Source organism: Eutrigla gurnardus, assembly GCF_963514095.1.
Source record: "Eutrigla gurnardus genome assembly, chromosome: 9".
Classification (NCBI taxonomy): Eukaryota; Metazoa; Chordata; class Actinopteri; order Perciformes; family Triglidae; genus Eutrigla; species Eutrigla gurnardus.
The window spans coordinates 1235071-1251510 of NC_139923.1; the positions used below are offsets into that span (position 1 = coordinate 1235071).

Below are 16440 nucleotides of genomic sequence, written 5' to 3' on the forward strand. Positions count from 1 at the left end.
CCATTGTAATGCATATCATTAAATGATTTAGCATCATTAATCAATTAGCCATCGGTAAATTTACATTTGTATCCCACAATAAGCCATCACAAAAAAAATAGTACAGAAGCAAGCAAGGACTCACTGGACATTGTGACATAAATACTATAATAGTATATGGTTTGAAAGTAGACTGGATCCAAATGCACGACTCAGACAACAGGGAAACAATTAAATAACAACTTTAATCTCAAAAATGTGCAACACAATTGCAAGGGGGAGTGGCGGTGCGATGTCCCGGGATCCAGTGAAGGCACCAGTGTGAGTAGCCTTGTTCAGGATGGTCTTGGCTTAGACTTGACTTGACTTGCCGACGAGAGTTGCAGGTGTCTGAGGGGGTGGGCTATAAAAGAGACTGTAGCCAAACGCCGTCAAGTTGGACAACAAAGTCAACGTAAATATGGCGGCTCTCACGGCATTTGCGTTCTTAGTTGCAGACAAAGTGGAAATGATGCAACTACCGGTGCTTTTTCAAGAGGGGTATCTCGGCCAGAGGAGGTGACTTTCGTCACATTCGTAACGTGTGTGCTATTGCTCACCCTTTCTGCAGCCTGGAATATATTAATTTTCATCCTGTAGGCTAAGCTTAATAGGTTGTTTTAGCAATTTGCATTAAGGCATATGCTGAACACTTTAATAGGATAATAATAATAATAATAATCTTTATTTGTATATCACTTTTCAGACACAGAATGCAGCTTAAATCGCTTTACATTTAGAGGATGTAACACAATCTGACATTTAACCCAATAATAGGCTATGTAACACAATCGGGAACATTTAACCCAATAATAACCCCTTTATGCTTTCACAAATTGATATTTGAGGTACACAGATAGATAGGGTCTAGGAAGGCCAACATGTAAGTAAATGTGAAATGATATCTAACATTAGGCCTACTTCCTTAGAAAGACATCCACATGAGAGTGTTGATGAAAAAAATGAATTGCATGTTTTCACTGCAGATATAGGCCTACACATTAAGCCCCCCTTTTACATGTGCTCTGTTTTTGTGTCAATAGTAGGATTGTGCCAAGAATCCCTAATTATGTGGAGCAGGTCATCCCACTCTACAGCCTGTTTGAGTTTCAAGCTCATTTCAGGCTTTCAAAACCCCAAGTGGAGGTGAGTAGGCCATGTGATTGATGTGAAAGTGTTCCTAGCAATGCAAAACAGTTTTTTCCTAAGCATTTGGTTAACTTTCCAATGTATTTTTATTTTTTACAGGGTCTTCTGAATACACTTGGGCCAGTGTATCACAACCCATTGAACATGAAAATTCCCTTGGAGAAGTGTGTCCTGGCCTGCTTATGGACTCTGGCCAATCAAGAGTCCTATAGGGGGGGTGCTGACTGGTTTGGGATAGGCAGGTCTACAGTGATGACCCACCTCCATGACTTCTGTGGCCTGGTCAATGTGTACCTGGCTCACCACATCACTTGGCCCACAGGGCAGGCCCAACAACACTCAGAATTGGCTTTGCGCGGGCAGGTTTCCCCTGTGCAATTGCAGCACTGGATGGGTGTCTCCCCATTCCCAAACCCCACATAGAGAATCCTAACGCCTATCTCAACAGGAAGCAGTTTTACTCCATCATTTTAACTGCCTTCTGTGATAGCAACAGGCGTTTTTCCCATATCCATGCTGGCCTTCCAGGGAGTTGGCATGACGCACGAGCCTTCCGACACACAGCAGTTGCCACCATCTTGGCTGAAAACCTCAAGCCCTGCTCCCTCCTGCCACTCACATCATGGGGGATTCTGCCTTAAAGCCGTACAGGGACAATGGTCATCTCACTGCCCGGCAGAAGAGCTTCAACAGAAAGCTCCATTCTGCTCGAGTGACCATTGAGCATGCCTTTGGCCTTTTCAAAGGCAAATTTAGACACCTCTGTTATCTGCACATGGGAAGCGTGCGGAGAGCCAGTGCAGCAGTCATGACCTGTTGTATTCTGCATAACATCTGCCTTCATACAGATGACAAGGTTGACCCTACAGATGTGTTGGAGAACGAGGTTGTAGCCCATGAAAAACAGGAGCTCCCTCAAGCAGCACAGTACCAGGATGCTATTTGCAATAGCCTTTAAACCCACCCCCTCCATCTACCCCACCCCAATTTTTTATTTTCTTTACAGTTCACATTTTACTTTTCACTTCATTTTGTGAGCTGGTGGCACATCCCACAGGGTGATACAGCAATTGCCATGAATAGGAAATGAGGCCATAGGCTGTGCCTATTCGAAACTAAACATTTTTTTTTCCAAATGGAAATGGCAGTGTGTTTTGTTTTTACCAGGCCTCCTTTGCAATCAATCACTCTTGGTTTTTAATGGTAGTGCTTCAATCATCAAGACTGCTTGTGGCAGTGGGGTGTGGTGAAGGCGCCGGCTGCTGGAGGAGAGGGAGGAGTGGCCTCAGCCGGTTGTCCTCCAACCGCTGAAGATGATCCGGAGGCGTACATCTTCGTGGACATCTTCGAGGACATCTTCGAGGACATCTTCGAGGGCACAGCAGAGGCATGTGGGTGACCGGAGGGGGAGTGGACGGTCCGACTTCTTCCCCTGCTCATCGGCGTAGCACCAGAGGGACACCAGCGCTGGTTCAGGGGGCTCTCTTTCGGTAAACTCTGCGGAGGACATCGTTGGCCAGGTGGCACTGGAGCAGTTCATCGCTGGGCTGCCCTCCTCCACCTCCAATTGGGTCCAGTGCCACCGACGCTCCGGCATCGAGGCTGCGATCTTCCTCGCGGAGGACCATCTCTCCCTTCCCCGGCGGAGCGCGAAGGATTCAGGTTAATACGGCACCGCATACAAAAACCTAAGAACCCAGAGCCCGCCCTAATATTAAAGTAAAGTAGTTATTCCTCAGTTGATAGGGTAGGGTGCTACACAGGTCTGTAGCTTTGGATGTCAGCAGTGTCTAGGGTGTTTTTTTTAAGGAGGGGCTTCACTGTAGCAGTCTTAAAAGCTGCTGGAATGACACCTGAGGAGAGGGAGGAGTTGATCAGGGTGGTGAGGAATGGCAAGATGTTGTGTGAGATGAGAGGAGGGAATCGGGTCAAGGGAGCAGGTGGTAGCACGGTTAGACGTAACAAGTGCGTGAACGTCTTCAGAGGTGAGGGGGCTAGAGCTGGTAAGGCCATCAGAGTTGAGAGTTGGGGGAGATGTTTTCTGGGAGGGTATAGGCGTGAATGAGGAGCTGATGTCATTTACTTTCTTGATAAAGTAAGTTGCAAAGTCATCAGCAGTAAGGGAGGAAGGAGGGGGAGGGGTGAGGAGGGAGGAGAACATGGAGAAGAGTTTCCTGGGGGCGGAAGAGTTGATCTTTGCCAGGTAGAAGGCAGATTTAGCTGCTGAAACGGTTGAGGTGAAGTCAGAGAGGAGGTGGTGGTAGTGAGCAAGGTCCTCGTGCTGGCCCGATTTCTTCCATTTTCTCTCTGACGCTTGCAACAATGATCTGTTGGTTCGCAGACGTTCAGACAGCCAGGGAGGGGAGGGAGATGATCGCGCAGGTCGTGAGATGGGAGGACAAAGAGTGTCCAAAGAAGAGGAGAGTGAGGACATCAGGATGGAGGAGGCTTCCTCAGTAGGCATTAAGGAGAACTGTTCTGTGGATGGTAGTGAGGAAAGAACAGTTGAGGAGAGAGCGGACGGAGTGAGGGATTTCAGGTTGCGGCAGCTGGTGACAGTTCGAGGCGTAGAGGAGAGGGATGTGATGGGCTGAATGGGGAGGGAGAAAGAAGAAGTCAATGAATTCAGATGAGTGCAGCTTTCCCGGATGGATATTGAAGTCACCGAGGACGACGAGTGGTGTGCCATCATCAGGGGAGCAGCTCAGGAGGGCATCCATTTCATCTAAAAAGTCACCGAGAGGACCGGGTGGGCAATAGATCACTATGATGTTGAGCTTGAAAGGAAGGGTGACAGAGACCGCGTGGAATTCAAGTGCAGATCGAGGTAGGTGGTCCAGAGGAAGGATCTGGTAGGACCACCTGGTTGAGATGAGGAGCCCAGTTCCTCCTCCTCGCCCTGTTCGTCTTGTGGAGAAACGAGTAGGCAGTTGAAAGAGCAGCTGGAGTGGCAGTGTTTTCTGGGGTGATCCAGGTCTCTGTAAGGGCCAGGAAGTGGAGAGTCTGCAGGGAGGCATACGCTGAGATGGTGTCCACCTTCTTGACTGCAGACTGGCAGTTCCATAGCCCCCCCTTGTACTTCAAGTTCCGTACCGGTGGAGAGTGGTGGGTAGCAGAGATTGGATGGGTTACAGCCTCGAGCGTAGGGTCTCTGGTAAAATCTTCTCCAGTTTGATGTCCTGACTGGGATAGGACACATGGCTGCGATGGGATGGGGTTGAGATGTTATGCCTACCTCAATGGACCTCAATGGACTTCCTCGATGGACTCCCACAGATGGACTCCTTTGTCTTTGTTCAGCTGTCTTGACTCCCACAGATAGACTCCCTTGTCTTTGTTCGGCTGTCTTGACTCCCGCAGATAGACTCCCTTGTCTTTGTTCGGCTGTCTTGACTCCCGCAGATAGACTCCCTTGTCTTTGTTCGGCTGTCTTGACTCCCACAGATAGACTCCCTTGTCTTTGTTTGGCTGTCTTCGTTCGGCTGTCCTGACGCTGCAGCTGATGCTGTACTGGCAAGCTTTTAAGTGCTCAGTTTACCTCATGCCCAGACTGGGGCCCCTCCCTCCAATCAAGTCTATTGACTACAGCTGAGCTGGCTGAAACTAGGTAATTGCCCACTCAGTATGCACAGCTTCACAAGAATTTAAACAGCAAGCTATCTAGACAAGACTAAATGTTACAACTTAAGCAAGTTACAGTTTTTTCAGTCACTAACAAGCGTTTGTCCGACCAGTTGTCACATTTTTAAAACTCAATTAGCACAGCATCGGTCTTTTGTGGCCATACCATTCACGCATTTCATGTCATGTTCACACAATATGCAGTCAATTTTCTTAACAGACAAGCTATACCTCCCAACAAAATTATGGATTGTTTTTGTATTATTTACGAATGTTAACACACAACATCCCACAATAGCAAAAACAATATTCCAAACCTTAGATACAGTATAAAAACCTCTGCTTCTGCAATGATATCAGTTCAAAAACAATATATCTCAGCTGATAATAAACAAACAATTGAATAATTGACACACAGCTGATTTATGTTGGGTAAATTGGGCCAACCAAAGCTGATTCCAGTCTGGCATAGACTCAGTGGCAGGGGTTATTTTTTCTATTGCATTGACACTTATACAGTAAAAGGAGGACTTTGAGGAGTGATGTTTTTGGAAACAGAAACAGAAAAAGACAAACTTTTTGTCTGGGCTTTTGTTGTTGTTTTTTTTCAGAATGCTGTTGTCCATGTGTTTCAAGGATATTTTGTGTGTTTCATGGATATTTTGTTGTAAGCAATACTGTAAACCTTTTCTGTTCTATCATACTGTTACAGTGTTTCTCAATTGCTTAGACACAATTCCTGGAACAACTCAAATCTTCACACACCTTTCTAAAAACTCACACCCAACAGTACAAACATCTAACTTCTGGGTCCCAATAAGTTTTTACCCTCAGACAATGCACACAAGCGGTCAAAACACAGATTACATGAGGGTTCGTTACACACAGGAGGGATTAATTCAACACACTGCCACCAAAATGTCAAGAATAGGGTTTATTCACAGTATTTCCATATTGAGCAAATATACAGGTTCATCAGCATCGGCATCAACATCAGCATGATCTTGTCTCAGGTCAGGGTCAGGCCATAGTATTTCATCAACTTCACACATTATGTCTTCTCCCGCCAGGCAGCGTGGGAAATATCCCCTTGTGTGTCGGATCCAACCCTGGATAGATTCCAGGAGATTGTGCTGTGTGTATGGGTTGCGGTCATAGACTCTCCACCGCCATGCTGAGAAAAATTCCTCTATTGGATTCAGAAAAGGGGAGTATGCTGGCAGAAAAAGGACCCTGAACTTGGGGTGGTCACTGAACCAGGTGCGAACCAGAGCAGCCCGATGGAAGCTCACGTTATCCCAAGTGACAACATATTGGGCTTGCTCTGGTTGCCCTGGCTCCCCTCCCTGTTGGAGAATGTTATTGTGCAGCTGATCTAGAAACTGAAGGAGTAGTGCAGTGTTGTATGGACCCAGTATGGCATGGCGGTGGAGAATGCCACGATTGCTAATGGCTGCACACATGGTGATGTTGCCTCCCCTCTGGCCCGAACTTGTGTGATTGCACGCTGTCCAATGATGTTGCGGCCCCTTTTGCACCTTTTTGTGAGATTGAACCCTGCCTCATCAATAAAGATTTATTCATGAGGGTCAGCCATTGCATCCATCTCAAAGATTGTCTACAGGAGTCAAAAACACACATTTTACTTCAAACACAGTACTGTGTGTATTGGAATGAAAGAGGGGTCTTTACATACTATAGCATTTCTGTACAGTATAGCAATTATGAAATAATTAATAATACAAATTATAATAAAAATGAAATTTGACCATTACTGACCTTTGGTGTACTGTGGTACAGTATAGTAAAAACTACACAGCATACAGTGGATATTCAGTCTATATGTACTACAACATTACTCTGCATGTACTGTGATACAATACATGTACATGTACAGTGACAATGAGGCAAATTACCTGTTTTCCCTCCTGAAAGTACGGACAATGGATGCAACAGTGAAACAGCTTAAGTTTGGCTGGACTAGCCGGCCAGCTTCTTTCATTGTCCTCCCATGTACAACCACATGATGAACGACAGTGGCACGGATTTAATCAGATATCACTTGTCTTTGTTGTTGTAGGAAGGTAAGGGTTAATAGCTAATGGTACCTACGTAAACTGTGTATGTAAGGAAATTACGATATTAAAATATGTATATCAATGTATATTAATCTACAATTTCAATACCTGCTCTCGTAAAAGGGGCACCATCTGTTGGTCAGACAGAACTTTATAGAATTCACGTTAATGACTCTAATGACCACTTATTCATTGATTAAATCAGTCTCATTTCCTTGAAATAGGGATCTTTGTGTTCTGCACAGAAGAAATATCCACGGACAACGACTTTATGCTTTAGGGGAATTTATTGATTAACAAGGGATTAAACAAAAGTGAATAAAACAATAACAGATGTAATAAACAAAACACCAATACAACGCCAGAAATATAACTGGAAATGTGATTAACAGCTCATCTAGCACGTTTGGCGATAAAGGCGAATGGGTTCTTCCTAAGAATTTGGACTCCTTAGTAAGAGGAAAAAGTGAATAATGGGATAAGTGACCTCACAGATACTAGATATTAACAGACGCTATACTTAGTTTCACCCTGCAACTCGGTCATTACTGTTGAATGCGGATTCGGTCTTATTTTGGGACGCTTCTTCTCGGCTTACTGAAACTCCAAGCGGTCGCTATTCCGTCGGTGACGTAGACCCGGAGGGATCTTCCTTGCCGTGGACCGAGGGAACCGTTAGCGCCGATCTGCGGTAGTTTCGTAGCGGGCGTCCGTCTTTGCCGTAATTTGTCTTAGTTAAACAGCTGTCTTCTCCTTGATTTTGGCCTTGGGTGGCTTAGGTATAAGCGTTAGTCAATATGCCAAATCTTGCGGCCGTTGGTTGAATTAGCATTGATCAAAAAGGCTTGCGGAAAAAGAAAAGCTAAAAATGCAAAATTGAAGAATCTAACGTCGAACGAACTATTCCAATAAAAGAAGTAAAAATTGGGAACTAAGAAAAGTCCGAAACTTGAAGAGGGTGATGAGAGAGAAGAGAAGACCCTCTGGATGCAAGAGCGCCGGGAGGCCAGCCGGGAGGGGCCTGAGCCGGGAGGGGGAAGCCCCGGGAGGCAAGAACGCCTGGACGCAAGAAGCTTGGAGGGAAGAACGCGCTCTACGGGTGTCTCTAACATGCAGCTTTTATGCTGACCGAGGGGGCGTGTCCAGGAGGGACCCGTTCAAGTTACAGTCCGAAATCTTTGTGATTTAAACAAAACGAAATGCAATCCTATGACTAGAACGTTTGAACACCATCTCGCCGTTATGGTCAAAGTTGGCACATTGCATATAGTTCTCGCACAGAATGATAGGTCAAACAAATGAAACATGAACGGTAAACATTTCTCTGTACAAATCATTTTTGGTAGAGTTGAAAGGAACTTTGATCCAACACATACAATGCAAACCTATCAAGCTAGCCCAAACAAGTTTGGTAACTTAGTAAGCATTTTGTCCCTGGGTGATGCGGGCAGATTAATGAGCAAACATATTTTCGTCTGACTGCGTGAATGCAGTAGTTAAATCCCTTACAATGACAATGTTAATTTTTAGCATTTTTGGTAACTTCTCTGTCCTTCGTCGTAGAACAACGGGACGTTCGCCAGTATGCTTATAATTCTTCAATGATTATTATGGATGGTTTTAAACTAATATTGAACACATATCTCATCCTTTTCTTGGATTGGTCAAAATGTGAACATGTTTTCTTGCAGAGTTCATGTGACCTCTCTCTGCATGCCAGCAGACCAGGTCATTAGTTTATGACTCCCAGAGGGGAGGAAGGGGTCTTCAACATGACTTAGGAGCAAATGGTGAGGAAGAGATAAGGTGTTTATCCTTATACTTCAATCGAGGCTCTCTGTCAAACAAAGGTGTTAATCAGTTTCCAGATGCGTTTGGGTGCCTCAAAGTCTGGTGACTCTGAAGGTCTGGTCCTCCTTGTTCGGGGGTGCGTGGAGAGCTCGTAGATGCTCTGATTTAAGGGTTCGTAAATACTCTAACCGAGCCATAAAGCGGCCTCCATTTCCTCCAGATCGGTCGAGGGACCTTAGTCTGTATATCTTTTAAAGGTGAATAGTTCATCTTTCGTTCATTGAGAAGTCACATCCAAGAATCGTGGGGCTGTGGCCCCTACATTGTCCTCTTCCTCGTCCCCGTCCTCTCTGTTGTCTCTCATCCATTGTTCCAAAGGACATGAACATGCCTCTAGGCTCTATTTATTGACCCCCAATTCTGATTGGTGTGTTAACAATTTTGAGGCTGAGTGTTTTTCACCTGGAGAAGGGTGTGGTCTCTGAGTTTAGGTTATGATAACTTGAATTAATTATATTGAGAGCATGTGTTTGCTGAATGAACACATGAATGATTTATTTGGCAACTTTTGTGTAAGGTTTTGCAGAAAGAGTTTTGAATATTGAGACGTGTGGAAACAGGTGAATTGTGTTTTTGGTTATGGGAAATGTGTGTGCTTCTGGGAATGACGAAAAGGTTTGGGTTTTTGTGCTACAGGAACCAGATTTTGTGTTTTAGCAATTGAGAAAAACTGTAACAGTATTTCTACTGTACCTCCTATAGTAAACAGTAAAGGAAAAAAACTGATTTGCTTTTTACTGGAATGCTTTTGAATATTTACATTTACATTTAGGTCATTTAGCAGACGCTTTTGTCCAAAGCGACTTGTATGAAAGCCTCTGACCAGTGTGTTAGTTTACATGTATAACAGCCTCTAACCAGTGTGTTAGTTTACATGTATGACAGCCTCTAACCAGTGTGTTAGTTTTTGTCAAAAGAAGGAAACAAAGAAACCACAACGTATCATTGCCGATAAAGTAAGAATTGGAACATTACATGTGGACATACAGTTCCCAACCAAGAAATTTAGTGTAAAACGGTGGATTGCATGTTTTGCATGCAAATACCTGTAAAACTGAAACATAACAGTCTATGCAGTTTTTGTAATGTCAACAATAGCCAGTATTTTGAAACCTGGTGTACTTTGATTGACTGCATGTGAAAACACGTGTTATTCTTTGACAGAATAATTTCATTTTGAGTCAGATTTCCAATGTTTTGGTAAAGTTAGTGTGTGCAGAGAAAGATGTGTTCTATTTTGAAATGAAGAGTTAGTATATATTTAACAAAATCTGTCTTTGAGAAGGAAATTATCCATTCCCCCATTTGTGTTTTGTAGGTGTGAGTCTGTGTTAAGAGTTTAGAAAAAGTAGTGAAGTATGGGTAAGAGCTTATTGATATTGGGAAGACCTAGATCCTTTTTCCCAACTACTACAAAATGCTAATTGTAGCATTGAGTATGGATACAAGACTAAACTGAGTGCCTGAGATATACATTCTGTGTATCGGGCGACTGTCCATGTTAGAGCCCCAAGGAAGTCAATAGGCATTGACAGCCACTTTAAGTTGTAAATAAAAGAAAAATGTAGTGCCAGAAATATTGCGATTATCCTTTATGTCCTGGAATGCTTGGAGTGCAGAAGGAGAAATTAATCTACACCATCCAGGACAAGTGTTTGGTTGCCGTGGAAGCCTGTCCACCAATCAGAGGGCAGCAACCCCAGTCTCCCCAGGACGTCTGTCTCATCCCAGAAAACAGTCCTGGGAGCAGTTGGGAGAAGGTCAGAAAGCAGCCTGTTCAGCAGCGGAGCCTCAGGGTACACGTCACGCCATTGTTTCTGAATGAATGGGGCTGTCTAATTACTGGAGCAGCGACTGGGGCCGCCAGCCTCATTTACAAAAGACTTGAACACGCAAGTTCGGTGCCTGAGAACAAATCAAGGCCAAACGGGTGATTAGAGAAAGGTGTGGTAGAGATTCAAAGAGTCCCCTTTGAAAAAGTCTGCGATGATTACAATTAGACATTAATGTTATGTCATTAAACACATCTGTAAATACAAGTTACATTTCATGTTAGTTTATCTCAAATTATGGAGGGGGGGGGGTCAACACAGTATTTGTAATAAAAGAATACTCTTAGCTCTGAATGGTTCAACTGAAACTACAGTCAGATAGATAAGATAGCATTCATAACGCTTTATACCTCCATGCCCAAGTGACCCCAGTGTTTGAAAGAAGAATCCTGGGCGAGTCACCTAATAATCATGCATGATTATAAACATTTATAACAACTTTTATAAAGCCTTATACATGCATTATAATGTGTTATAAATGTGCTTATGATGCATTATATATATGACCTTCATAGAAAGTGTTACCAAGTGTTACCTCTGAGCTTGCTTCCTTTGCTGTGTTGTGCTGTAACTATACAAAGTGTATACAGTTAATAGCTCAATTGAACAACACAGATCAAAGATTTGTGGCTGTAGTGATGTGACATGCTCAGGAGTCTGCAGTAGGTTTTTGTTTGGCTCTAGCCCTTCCACTTCCTGCCACATTCGAGTCGGCTCAATGCAACACACCACGGCTCAACCAAAAATAGATTAGGACCATATTTTTAGCGGAGAGCTGCTTCTAAAACATGCTACATGTTACACAACAGACAAGCATATGTTCTGCCCAAAGCAATGGATACACCATCCTGTGATGTTGTTATGAATCTGTCAAAGGGTAAGATAGCACTGCATTGTAACTGGACGGGAGAAAGTGAAAACACCACGCTGAAACATTGAGGTCTTTGAAGGAATTAATGGACAGGAGCAGGACAGAACAACTAAACCATGACAGTGAAGCCCAGAATATGTAAAGAGGTCTTGAGTTTCTGTCCTCTTATCAAACATGCTACATTTATTATAGAAGCCATCCTCTCTCCATTAGATGAATCAGGTCTGACTTGAACTTAAAGGGCAGAATGGAGCTGGCACAATGAGTGGAGTACTACAATGTGTTAGAACGCTTCAACTGCAGGCACTATTCACACATTGCCAAAGCGCACTCAACCTTGTATGGTAGTCCATGCGTGTTCTGACACCCCCCCTCATTAGGAACACCATGGCTAAACCATAGAGCACATGGCACTGATTGTCTCTGCTGTTAGGAAGAAAGTGTTACACCAACAACCACAAGTGAGCAAGGAAACACAGGCAAGTGACAAAAGAAGAACTGAAGGCATCCCATTTATGTTGGACACACGCTGGGGCTCCAGAGGGAAACAGTGGGAGCTTTTCTGGATCAGTTCAATACACTCATACCAATTCAATCTCACTCATACAATTAATTCATACCAATTGAGTCTCACTAATACAATCTCACTCATACCAATTCAGGCTTCAAAGAGTCCTTCAAATGCAGCCAAGAATTGTGGCCTGCTTTTCCTGGATTTGGAGTTGCCAACTGACAGATCCTTTACAGCCCAAATTATCCCAAAGATGGACGATTGGATCAGCGAGTGGCTCAGCAGCAGGTGATGTGGCAGAATAGGGTCACTCAGCCTGAAATATATCATGAAGTATATCCTTGATCATAATATAAAATAAAAATAATAAAATATTATATCCGGCTCCAATTTAATCATATGCATTAGTTGCCTCTTAGTGCTCTTTCTTGTCAACCACAGCTGGTTGCTAGACGATGGGAGCACCAAGAATTATTATTAACAATAAATGCTCTGTAGACCAGACGTCTCATTTTGGAAAGCACTTGGTTCGGGCTTTGCGATCTTTGAAAGACCACGCTGATAGAGGTTGTTTTCCGACATGATGTGCTCGCTGAAATAAGGCACGGCTATAGAGCCAGGAACGCCAACTAAAACAAATTTTGCAATCTACAACAGAAAAATGTTCACTGTTGTCATAACAAAGAAAAAATCTAGGCTACATCCAGCCTTCGACTAAAGAGAGTCACCAAATATTGACCGCATGACTACAAAGAGAGCAGAGAGGTAGCTCAGGTCATTTCTACGCTAAGCCATGAGTAGGGCTTCAATGAAATGTGTTGTAGCCAATTTGGATCTGTGTGTGTGTGTGTGAGTGAATGTGGGTGTGTCGGTGGTGAGGCACTGTGGTTGCTGTGGGTTACCTGCGCACCTGTGGACATGGGTGGTTGATTGGTCACAGAGGTTAGATGAGGGAGACACATTTCAGGAGTGACTGGGAAATCATGATCAGAGAAGCCACACAGTTTTTCAACCGTGTCTGTGTGTGTGATGGCTGAATGGGTTTTGTATCACAATGTAGTGTTTTTGTATGAGTTAATTTTAAGTCTATTGGCACCCGACCTTTTGTAGATGCCTTTTTAAAGATTTAATGATTAATAAAGTGTCAAACTCATTCCCCATGGAGGACCTCGTTTTTGTAACACACCAGCATGAGTTGGAAACGACTTCAGATTCCCTCAAGTGGCCTTTTTGTAGTTAGATTGCCACTACAAAATGTATTGTATTGAAATGTATGGTTATGGACTGGTCTGCCCGTTCACCCCAGACCTGAAGCCTACTGAGCACATCTGGGACATCATGTCTCGTTCCATGGTTCCATCCACCAATGCCATGTCGCACCACAGACTGTCCAGAACTAGGTCTTAATCCTCAAACATGCCTTTGAAGACGTGGTGAACGGGACAAAATGTCCTCACTCTGTTGGTTAGAAATTTCACCTTGGCAAGTACAAGAAAACACAAAAAAATCCTGATTAGATTTGAATGGTGTGAGAATGGTAAGATTCAAACCTATTTATAACCTATTATATTGCTATATTGTTATCCAATTTTTGCTCTCAAATGTTTTCAAATGCAAAAAAACAACTTGTTTTGTTTTTGACAAAACAAGTTCTAGCAGGCTCAGTATGTGGACTTCTGTATTTCTAAAACCCTGAACAGGATGTGTACTTTAGAGGTCAGACTGCACCGGCTCAGACCGGGAACAATCAGAGATCAGACTACTTCTTTCAGAATAAATAAGCCTTGTTCTGTTGTTTCTGGTACTGTCGCACTGTTGCAGCCAGCTGAGAGGCAGCCTCCCTCCGTCGTCACGACAACGGAAGGCAAGGACAATGGCATGCTGTGTCCTCCCCGGCTGGGCGGCATCAATGATGACGAAACAATGGCTAGAGGAAAAGAAGCTATTTGTGTGTGATGCAGCAAATCAAGTGAACTGTCATTTCAGAAAGAATTTAAATAACTTCAAAAAACAATTTTCATAATATATGATGTTCTGTTTGTGCTGTGTCTCCATGCCTGAGGAGGGTTCAGTTGTCTGTTGGACTGACTGTAACTGTGAGTGGATGAGGACATGTTGTGTTTAGTCTGAACAGTATAAACAATGGTGGCTGTGTCCTGTGGATGGACAGTGACAGAGCCCAACTCCCCTTCTTTTTGTTTTTGGATTAACATGTTTCGTTTGATTTATCCTTTTCCATCACTTTTTCTTCTAGCAGTTATTATGTTGCAAAAAATGTTTAATAGATAATGAATAATCCATTGTGTGTATCCAGGGTCGTAGGTGGGGCATGTAGAGACAGACAGGTCACCATACTGCATGTCTTTGGACTGTGGGAGGAAGCCAGAGAACCCGGAGAGAACCCACTCACCACGATCACACGGGCAAACTCCACACAGGAGGAACCGGGGAGCCTCTCACTGTGAGGCAACAGTGCTACCCACTACACCACCATGCAGCCCATAGAATATTGGAAGATACAATAGACATTAGAAAAAGGAAGACGGTCGTTGAGACAGTAATGACCAAACAGGGGTCGGATACAGTCGGGGTGAAACCAGAGTAAACATCATTGTAGTTGTGAGCTAACATAGTTTGATGGTTGTTATCTGATTTATCTCATCTTTGAACAATTGGACAATTTACAAAAGTAGTGATGCAGCAGCTTACTTGTGTGTTGTAGTTCTGAGAGAACTGATCCAGTTTTGTGTCTAGCATTTTGTTGGAGTCTCCCTCTCACTGGTGAGTACAGTTGGATTCAGACAATAGTTCAGCCCTCTGTTATCTTATTTATATTTAATCCTTCTTTCAGGGATAGCTTGTGTTGTTGCCCTGGACTACAGTCACCACATCAAAGATCAGCCAAGAGAAAAGATAATGGCTCTGTTCAGTTTGTTGTGTGAAAAGTCCTATCATTTTAGGACATAAACTTCTAGGTATTACAGTTGCATTGTTTTGTTTTGTAATGAGAATAAAAAACAGCATGGTGGAGATTTAGTGTGTTGATAGCATGTCATATGGTGATACAAAGTGCTTTGCAATGTAAGGTAATATGAACATTTTACTATGGTTGACCACTTTTCTCTTATGCCAGGTACAGCAAGTTGTACACCAAGAAGTCCAGGACGTGGAGGTTCTACACTCCGGACAAGGACTATAGTTATATATCAGATCTGCACAGCGCTATCCTGCAGTGAAGGTTGTCTGCTATGCTGAAGATGCCACGGACCAGAGCAATGGAGAGCTGTTGAAAAGCAAGTCAGCAGAGGACTCGGTGAGTCGGCTAATGATATTGTAGGTTGAGCATGAAGTGGTAACATACTTGTGTCAAAAAGCTAGTTTAAAATCCATATGGCTATGTTGTAAAGAATCCCAAAGTGTAAACATGTATGCCAGGTGTTTTTTTTTTTTACAGATTCTAAACCTCAAAACTGCTTGTTATGATCTACAATAGTTCTCTTAGGCTTTGTCCATCAACACAAATGCTCCAAAACAATTATACTTGGCTCACACAATAGGTGACATAGAAAACTGTTGTACATGTTTTTCATTGCATAAAAAGCTGCAAAAGTTGTTGAGTTGTCAGTATTTCCCCCTTTGAGCTCATGGTGAATTGTACTTATGGGGAATGGCCACACGGCGGCTGTTGTTGGCCCACACATATACGATTTTCAAATGAGCGTCAGGCTGGTTTGGGGGGGGGGGGGTAATATTTAATCAGAACTTACCATCAGCTCTATGAAATCATACATGGGGAGTGATGAGTCTGGAGCCGAGACGCCAAATGTTCTGCTGCTAAAATAAACATTTCAAATGTGATTTGTTTGGCTGAAATGAAGTGAAGCCTGCAAGCTAGTCGACTCGAGCTGCACTTTTACTCATGTGACATGCCTCATACACCAATAATCTTCTTCCTTTCACATCCTCCCAATTTGGCAGTTTATTTAAGCTACAATAGTTCCCCATCGCAGTCAGTCAGTCAGTCAGTCAGTCAGTCAGCCTCTGCTGCTACGTCAGTATAACTTTTTTCAAAACCCACACCTCCCTAGCATCCACCAGCAGGGCTCCGGGGGGTTTATGATATTAACTCATCACTTCCCATCATCTTTATCTAATGGGGAGTGATGAGGCCTATAGACTCTGCGATGAGAGACGATTGTCTAAACGCACCAATGCATGTGCAACGTTTTTTGGTTCTGGTTCTGACTGTAACAGCAATATTTAAATATCACTAATGCAACACATTTCAAACATGTATTTATTTAGGGGTTGGAAGTTATGTTGTTTGCTGTCCCCATTTCTTATTTATTTTATTTATTTATTTATTTCGGGCATGTCAGTTAAATCAGCATCATCACACATCTTTGTTCAAATAGTACAATACACATGGCCGAAAGGGAAAGCGGGAGAAGCCAAGGCTTATCTAGTCCCGCCCCCATTACCCACAGGATAAAATCGTCTTCATAATAT

The 16440-nt window shown here is 43.4% G+C and overlaps 1 pseudogene across 1 annotated transcript; it reads left to right on the top strand.

Moving 5' to 3' along the window:
• The first annotated feature begins 271 nt into the window (after nucleotides 1-271).
• On the top strand, nucleotides 272-2834 carry LOC311018803 (annotated as a pseudogene). Its single transcript has 5 exons — nucleotides 272-300; nucleotides 1062-1164; nucleotides 1267-2053; nucleotides 2405-2554; nucleotides 2616-2834. The product of its transcript is annotated as an uncharacterized misc_RNA (transcript).
• Nucleotides 2835-16440: the final 13606 nt, after the last annotated feature.